The following is a 9,132-nucleotide window of genomic DNA, read 5'->3' as shown; positions in this document are numbered from 1 at the left end:
GAGCGTTGCTTTGCCATCAGGGGCTGCAGAAGGGAACCTCACCCAAGGCTCTACGTTTCTGCTTGATGGTCCAGCCCTGGCAAGCTGCCAGACTGCGCGATGGAGGTGGCTGATGAATAGGCATGGGTTTCCTTTGCTACCTGTTCTACAGGCAGTGTGAGACTGAAGGAGAAAGGTTAAAAGCAGCTGCAGGTAAGCGATCCAGAGGATTACCGAATCCAGATCCTAGAGTGATACAGCAACCGGTCAGGGTAGACAGGGAGATTGCAGGGAATGGCTGAAAAAAAAAAAAGAAAGGAGACTGGAAACTGTCATCTGCCAAAATGGCAGAATATCCAGTGCCAGCCCCATAGGCATGGACCTGTTTTCTTTGAGATCGTGTCCCCCGCCCACCCGCTCTGTTCAAATTCCTAACTTGCCTCTGCAGACGGTGCTGGCTGCTGCTGTCTCATGAAAGAGCTTAACCGGTCCTGACAACTACTGCTGCTGACGGGCAGCTGCTTGAGCTCAAATTTAATTTAGCCATAACACACTTGTTGGAATGTTTCATTTCTGTGTGTTTATTTTTGTTGGAAGGGACTACTTTGTTAGATTGAATGACTGTGATTAGAAAGTTGAATAAATTACTCATTTTTTCCTGTATTGCTGTAGCAGACATTTTCTGGTGAAAGGTAGGTAAAATATACAGTATATAAAACTACATAGAGATTAGATTCATAAAAAAGGAACTTCATTAAACCTGTGTGTTTTAAAACAAATTTATTTGAATGGAAGTATTAGCATTAGTAATTAAAAGTGCTGTCCTGAACTGTGTTACTGGTCGCCATGTCCTTCAAGATGCCGCAGTTGATGAATTGCATTCTTCTTCAGTTCTTTTTTTTATGCATGCATTGTAAGGGAAGAGAAGATGTTGCTTCTTCAGTGTTGCTCAGTTTCTTAACTTCGAAAAACTAGTGTTTTTAAATGGAAATAGAACTGATATCCTTTCCACTCTTTCAAAAAAACTGCAGCTGATGCCAGGTGCCTAGCCAGTGATTTCAGCTAGCTTAGCAATATGAATATCTTTAAAAGTCTGGCAAAAACATGTGTTTTTTTAAGTTTTTAATTTATATATTGTAAGAGATGACATTATAGTCACTGACATAGGTTGTCAGGACTTAAAATATTAATTTTAAACAGACTTATTTTGCTCAATGAAACAAAAAGTTGACTTACCCTTCTAAGCTGTGTTTCTCTCTATGCCATAATCAATTCTTTAATTAAAAGGGGCTACATAAAAGGTATTCTGGATCTTGTTTTATTCTAAAATAAATAAGCCTTAAGTGCAGTTCAGCATAAACACAACTCCCCCTTCTGAGGAAACTGTAGCATATGTAGATTTTCAGCTCTGTTATTAAGATTAATGTGACTTCTCAGTCATCCTTCTCCCTCATTCCCTCTCAGTCCTTTGCAGCTTTGAACCTATTGCCCACTTTCAACCCTTGTTTGATGAGAATGTGATTAAAATACTAAAGGTAAGGAATTCATATAAGTTTTATGGAAACCATTGGCTCATTAGAAGGACAAACTTTGCACTGCAAGTGAGGGAAAGGCTGTAGAGTGAGATAGTTCATATATTAGACACTAGAAAATTCATGTAAGGGAGAGTCCCAGGAAGGCAGGTTTTATAAATTCTGATCTTCACATAGTAGCTGGTTTGGATATTTACTTATATATTCCACAGGTTTGGTTTTCAACAGTATTTAAAAGGAAAGAGGTTTTTCATTAACTTCTATCATGATGTTTTCTTTTAAAGAGTTCAGATCTGGGATTAGAGGAACACAGTGAACTCCATGCTATAATTTGGTGAATCAGTCCAGTAGGAGACTGTACTCACAATCCGGGTATCACCACAGATAATCTTGAATAGCATGTGATGTATGTACTGCCTGGCATAGATTATCTGTCAAACATGGAGAGAAGACAGTACCAAAGACTATTCCCCTTTAAAATCTATTTTCCTAGTAAGGGCAAAAGGGAAACCAGACAAATTTGAAGAGATGGAATGATCTTTTGAGTAACTTGTAACAAAAAGATTTCTAAAAACATCAGAACAGTTCCTTGCTGTTAGTGACAGGCTGTAAAAGGCCGTAAGAGATCTTAACCTTCAAAACGATCTGTAAAATATAATAGAACTACCATAAGGTGTCACTATAACCCAAGCAACTTTCAAATAAATTGCAAACGTTATAGGAATGTTCCTATCCAGGTACAAGGCTTTCCTTATACTGCTTATACTGCTTCTTCCCTTTCTTAGCATTTAGACCTATTCACTTTTGGGAGAGCAGTGAAGAGTGTTTGCAAAGTCAGCCACAAAAATATCAGATTTAGAAAACTACATTTTACACAGTGATTATTGGCTCTATATATGGAACTTTTTTTTACTTTAGAGAGGGCTTCTATTGAAGAAGTTCATGCTTAACATATTTACTTGTAAGAAATTGAAAATAAAAAAATGTTTTCTATATCTGTAGTAGTTAGTGCAATGATACGGAAGCTCTGTCCTTTTGAGGGGAAACAGATGTACTTCACATAATAGCTTTCCACATAGAAATGCTTTTAAAAGCCCTCCTACTTACTGTGTAAGGTGTAATAAATTACCATTTAATTAGCAGTTTCCAGTAGGAAAACTATAAATAAGAATTCCTATTTCCATTATTGGTTTATTTGTTGTTAGCATCCCAGGAGCCGCTATTTTAATTTCTTATCCAACTGTGATCAAGTTTCTTTCCTATCAGCTACCTGATCAGGAAGCAGAAACTAAAGATGAATTTTTTAACCATTTGAAATTAATGACGGTTTTGCCACAGACATCAGGGAAACAAACATATCATCTGAAAATTTGATTTGGGCTGACTCAACACAAAGCATTTTGACACAGCAGGAAAGGACTCAGTTCTCATATATGGTAAAATAGAAATCAGAATCCTGAAGTCTTTGAATACATTTTCATTTATGGAGGAAAAGTGCAGATGTTGTAAAGCCATATATTTCAAAACCTGAAGGACCATTTTGATCATTTAATCCAAATCCTTGTATAACATGGAATCCCAGGTCACCCTTTTTATCTTTGACATCAGATGCTGTTGATCTCAAAGGCTGAATTCCTATAGTAATTTAATGTAATGTTATGATGACTCCTACAGATGCCAATAGAAATAGGGTCTCCGGTACACCAGGCACTATATAAGCGCAAAGGGAGAAATGGTTTCACCCCAGAGTTTCATGTCTAATGATAAAATATGCTTGTCATCTGAGTGGACCTTTGCACGTGCAAAGTGCTGAAAGGAACTCCTTTGAGAAGGTAATATGGAAACTCACCTAGGAGCCCTGATCTTACTCTCTGAATCCTGACCTCATACCTCGATGCTGATAATCCCATGTTTCCAGGGAGCACATAGCTAACGCAGGCTCCAGCAAGCACATATGGTGGTAAGGTTTGTGATTTGAAAAGTGCTATCGCTCAGTATCAACTCTGGTTGATACTCAGTTACGTGATGAATGAAATGATCTTCACTCACACTTAATCTTTACGCGGCCACTTCTGTGGCATGTCTAAAGGTGCGTTCTTTTTGTCGTGTCTGGACACTTCTTTTCTTGTTTCTTTTATTTGCTGTATCTACAGTTGCAATTTCTGTTGGAAGTATAATGAAAGATGAAAGAGACTGTCATATGAAATTCATGGTTGCCATTTTTTCTTCGGAAATAATCGGTTTCAGGAGAAAGCTAAGGCTGCTGCAGTCCCCTCCCCTGAAGAAGCTGACCATGGGCAAGAATCATGTGAGCATTTTTGTTCCCGGAGTCCTGTGCCCCAGTCTCAGGAGAAGTGCAGTGTTACAACTCGTCTCCTATTGTAGGATTTTTATTTGCCATATTTAATGCTCTGCCTCCTGAAGTGAAATGACAATTTCAGCTTTGAGTGACTTTAATGCTCCCTGAAACTTCAGAAAGGAAGGTAAAATAAACCCATTTAGAGAAGAACTCTCATGCTTTCTAAGCTGTAATCTTGTGATTTCTTAAGGCCCAAAATGTGGTTTTAGCTTTGTATCCTACTGATACAAAACATATGTGATCATCCTGACTCTTCCCCTGTGTCCTCTCTTAACTTTTGAGCCAATTTCAATCCTTTTCACAAGAGTAAAAATTTCTAGGATCCTAAGTTGCTACATTTTATAAAAAATAAGCAGCAGGGTAGCACACACTTGACAAGATACCAACAAATCTATCAGACAACTTTTACAAAGGTCTTGTCCATGGAAAAAGCATTGTCAAACTCACACTGCTGTAGACATCAAAGTCTACCAATCATATGGCCTACGTGCAGATGAAACCAGTATTCACTACTTCTGCTTCATTACTTTGCTCCATTTGGAAGAAAAAGTAGGTATTTAAAACTTCCAAAGAGATTTAATTTTGAAATATTGAAATGTTTTAATTCAATTTAATTTATAGAAATCTTAAGTTAGGAAGACAGGGCACCCAGGATTTTCTAGCCTTTGAGCTCTTGGTAAGAGCTAAAAGACAAACTCACCTGGGAAGCCCAGAGCCACAGATAAGTAACTCGCTTTACCAAAGGAAAGTTCCTCCAAAGGAATAACAAGAGCGATCCATGATCCAACAAGCAGCTCACAAGCACCGTGGATGTGATCACATGGTCTCCAACTGAAAAGAAACCAATTAAAAACTAACAAGGTTTTATTCTAGTCTGACTACGACTGCCCAGGCTGAGACAATGCTTTTCACTTGCATGTGTTTCCACTGGAGGACACCAGCAGCCTTTGGTTATTATTAAGGCTGACCACACAGCATGAAGTGAAGCAGCTTTATGTTAATTCAGCAGAGACACCAAAAGGTTAAATTGACTTTCCCAGGATGTTAGTGTCAGGGTGTGAATGACTATGATGATTAAATATTTGTAAAGGGTTCAAAATTTTATATTTTACAAACATTGGGAGAAGTGGCTGCTTGCAAGGCTGTAGCAGGAAGCGTAGTTCACAGAAGCACACTGTCTGAATGACACCTGCGCATGAAATGTGTATGCTATCCAGTTTGCACTGAAACCAGTAGCAAAATTCTCCCTTTAAATGTGGCAAAGACTTTACCCCAACCATTATTTTGAGGAATTAACAGTAGGAGTAGCATAAAGATGATTTTTCCAGGCTTTTCAACAAAAGAAATAACTGTAACAAAGTAGATGATAGCCTCTAGGTGTACATTTACTTGCACCTGTAGAAACTATTCTTCCAGGTGAGAGTTATGTTTATTGCTTGCTCTGACATTTTCATGCTTAGTTTTCTTAAGGGGATGCCGCAATCCCGAATCTAGCCCTCTGTCTGCAAGGCACAGCTAGTGTTAGCACGGCACATCTCCTAGACATGCACTTGATCAGTTTCCAAGTTTTCTTACAACTTGTTTTATTCTTGAGTACCCGAGGTAATGACAGTATAAGAGCCCACAGGAGTGGCTCTCTGCATGCTGGTTTTATGTCCATATTGGCTCTAAAATACAGTTTTAATACAGCCTTACTAGAGGTCTTTGGAGATATGAGTCTGTAGTTTCAGCTGTAGCTACAAGTTGTATGATCCAGGAGTAGTTTTAATTTTGCAAAATATTTCTTTGCAAGTGCAGGCCTAAATCATGCTGTGTCTTGGACTTAGATTCCAGCTTGCAAGCAGCAAGCTTACAGTCATATAACATAATATGTTTTAAGAAGATCTGAGACATCAGAAGAAGAATCGTAATGGGGTAATTTAATTTCTGCAAAAGAAATTTAAGGCATAGGGTTAAAACAGGGGAAAAAAAGTAGGAACAATGACACTCGGGGCCAGCAAGGTTAGTGTTAGGTCTTGTTAAGGAAGACATGAGATTTCCTTAGCTCACGCTCCAAAATGTGTACTGGGATTAGTTGCATAGGGATTGCCATGGCCTCATCCAGCGCATCCTTGTGGGGAATTGGGTGGTGCCCCTGTGGACAGTGCCCCCACAGGAGCAGGGCACTGCAAAGCTGCTGTGACACTCTCCGCAGCAGCATTTTGGAGTCCAGGCTTTTTACTGCTCCTGCGGACCTAGGGAGGAGGAAGCGGAGAAGCAGCGCTGCTGCTGTCTAGCAGCCTCCCTGCAGAGAAGCAAGAGTGAGTACCACCCTTTCTTTAAGCCTTGGGGAAAGGGTCAGTGAATTTCAAAAGGGGCCACGGCTGCAGCACTGCAGAACTACAGGCAGTGAAAGGATTGCAAAGCGTAAAGAGTAGGGAGAGATGAAACCTGCTGTGAGAAATGGACAATTCTGCTAGGGGTGAGGTGGGCAATATTGCTAATGAGAGCCCTTCCATCCGTGAGGGGAACGTACCCTGCCAGGTACCAGCCAGGACGTATCTCTGAGGGAGCTGCTTGAAGCCCTCCCAAATGCACAAAGGACAGACCGAAGAATTCCGTGCTGAATGCAATTAGAGAATGTGTGCATAAGTGAACAAAGCACTAAATTTTGAGCGTAGCTCCTTTCTTGTGTCTGCTCTGTGCTCTCTTTAACTGAAGCAGAACCAGAAGTACAGAAAGAAGGGAGAACTAAAAACCTCTGTTCCATAGCTGCCGGGAGATACCAGTTTTGAACACCACTTTCCGACGTGAGCCCCCAGTCTTTCAAGGCAAATTCCTTGCACTGGGATTTGCACCATTTCCAGGTTGGAGCTGGGTTCTTACACGGTCTCAGGTGTTCAGCTGCCCTAAGAGCATTCAGGAAACTATCCCAAATGTTAGCAAATGGACTTTTGCATAAATGGAAGACAATTTCATTATACACTTCTACATATATATATGTCGGTACAAATATACATACCTCTGATGTTTGGCAGTTAACCTGCTAGTGTTCGTTTTCTGTGTGCCCTCTGAAAACTGGACACCTTCTTTTAATGTGTGCATGTGATTGTGTTGGGCCTGTGCTCCTTCCCACAGTGGTGACCAGGGTGTGCCAGGGCCAGGGATCTGGAGTGAGAAACCAGGAGGAATTGCCTCCTCTTGCTCAGCTGTGGAGATGGCCAGATTCAAGCCTGAGCAGTGTGACAAGGAGGTGCAGCTGCTCCCAGGGCAACAAGACATGCTGCATGGAGGGTTTACCAGGCAGTCCTTGAGTTGGCAATGAGAGCAGTTGCTCTTCAACCCAACTAAACAGAAATACACCCAAAGAAGCTCTGCTACCAGCACATGGGTAAGTAGTGCTGGGAGCTGGCTGGCCCCACAGACCTTAGCTGTATTTACTGCTCACTATGGGGGGAGTCTCTGCTAGGACAGATGTGTAAGCCTGGAGTTTTCCAACACTGCTCTACAGTACATGAATTATTCAAAGAGGAGAAAGAAACTGTAACCAGTTCTGCAATAAAAGAGACTCCAGCCAAGCAAAACTTCCTCAAGTCCCAAGTACTGCTTCCCCTTCCCCTTCCCCTTCCCCTTCCCCTTCCCCTTCCCCTTCCCCTTCCCTTCATGTTTATACTAGGAATAAAAGATTTCAGTGCATGCTGTTTGTGTGCCTCACCTAATCACGAGGAAGTGTTTTTTCCAATATTGCCTTCCTCATAGTGGAGCTGGGACAATCCAGATGTTTGATATTTGTATTATGGAGACATCTAAAACCCAGAGACTGGTGGCCTATGCAAGGAGCCAGGGGAGGAATGGAGGGACAGATAGCCCTTGCCCAAATTTAGCATTGGCCCCCAGATAGCATTGGCCCAAATTTACATCCCACTCAATCCTACTCACTCAGGTCAAACACCCAAATGAGTCTTCAGCTGCCTTAGGGCACTTACAAACAACTCAGATCTGGTTTGTTTCTCTGGAGGAATAACTTTCTTGCTTTCTTTTTCCTTCTCTCTCTGTAGAGTCTGGGTAGACCAAGCTCTGAACAGAAGTTAGGGGAAAAAGTGTGGCCCTTGTGCCTGGAAGGATAATAACAAGTACAGGGCAAGAGCGAGGGACCAGAACCACAGCATCTTGCTCAGGGGCACCAGGCGGCTGGTGGCAGAGCAGGAGCCAGGGTTCATGGGTGGGCAGCTCCTTGCCTGCCCCACCTGCAGCATGTGGCTGCTCACAGCTGGGGGCTTCTAGGGGAATACAGTTCTTCTCCTGTCGGTGGCCTGATGAGGCACTGATGGGCTCTTAATTTAACTTTCCTTGGGAGCAAGGGGAACAGGGAATGGCTGACAGGAGCCCAAAACCAATATGAAAAGGGGCTGCTTTTTTTTTTTTTTTTTTTTTTTTTTGTCTCTTGTCATCCATAACCCAAACCCAATAACAGAGGCCTTGCCAAAAGCAGAATTTCTTTATTTGACTCCAACCATCACGCAGGCTTTACGAGCGTACTGGCAGGCTGCATTTCCACAAGTGTTTTCATTAAATACTTTCCGCCGTGCTAGGAAAAGTGTGTTATTGTCATGAAGTCACGTTGAATTGGACTGGTTCACCTCTTTCAGCCACTTTGTGTTTCAAAAATGCAATACATTCAATTTATAGCCGGTCTTTCATTGCTTATTCAAACAACATCGCACCAATGCACCTCTGCATCTGTCTGCCCAAGGGCCCAGGAATATCAATAATAAATGACCAGGCTGGGGAAGGTGGCTCTGGGTTCAAACCAGCAGGTGCATTGGGGTAGAGGGGCTCCTCTGGGCAGCGGGTACATAGTGAATGGGGACTGTAGCTTGCAATAATTCCCTCCCTGCAGAAAGGACTCATAAATGTTTAATAAACTTCTTGCCCTTGCCATAGATGAGGTCTTATTAATGAACTGGAGTGGCTTGAGGACAGGTATTGTGTCTGTTACTATAGCACCACCTTGCACGGGATCTCTCCGTGAAAGAGGCAGGGGAGGGAGGGAGGGAGGCAGGCACTGAGGATGAGCCCCAGCGAGCCAGCCTGAGGTTCGCCCCTGGTGCAGGCAGCAGCATCCTGCCTAGGGACATCGGCCACCGGCAGCACCTCCAGCTCGCCAGCTGCAGCCTCCGGACTAGCTGCCCCTGTACAGGTACCCGACCCTGCACGGATGCACAGCAGAGCTGCTGCAAGTGCACCGCCGAGTCCCTGAGCGCTTCTGAGGGGGTTTTGCTC

This window comes from Platalea leucorodia (assembly GCF_965183815.1).
Source record: "Platalea leucorodia genome assembly, chromosome: 4".
NCBI classification, from domain to species: domain Eukaryota; kingdom Metazoa; phylum Chordata; class Aves; order Pelecaniformes; family Threskiornithidae; genus Platalea; species Platalea leucorodia.
Note: the sequence above shows the minus strand (reverse complement) of the source record.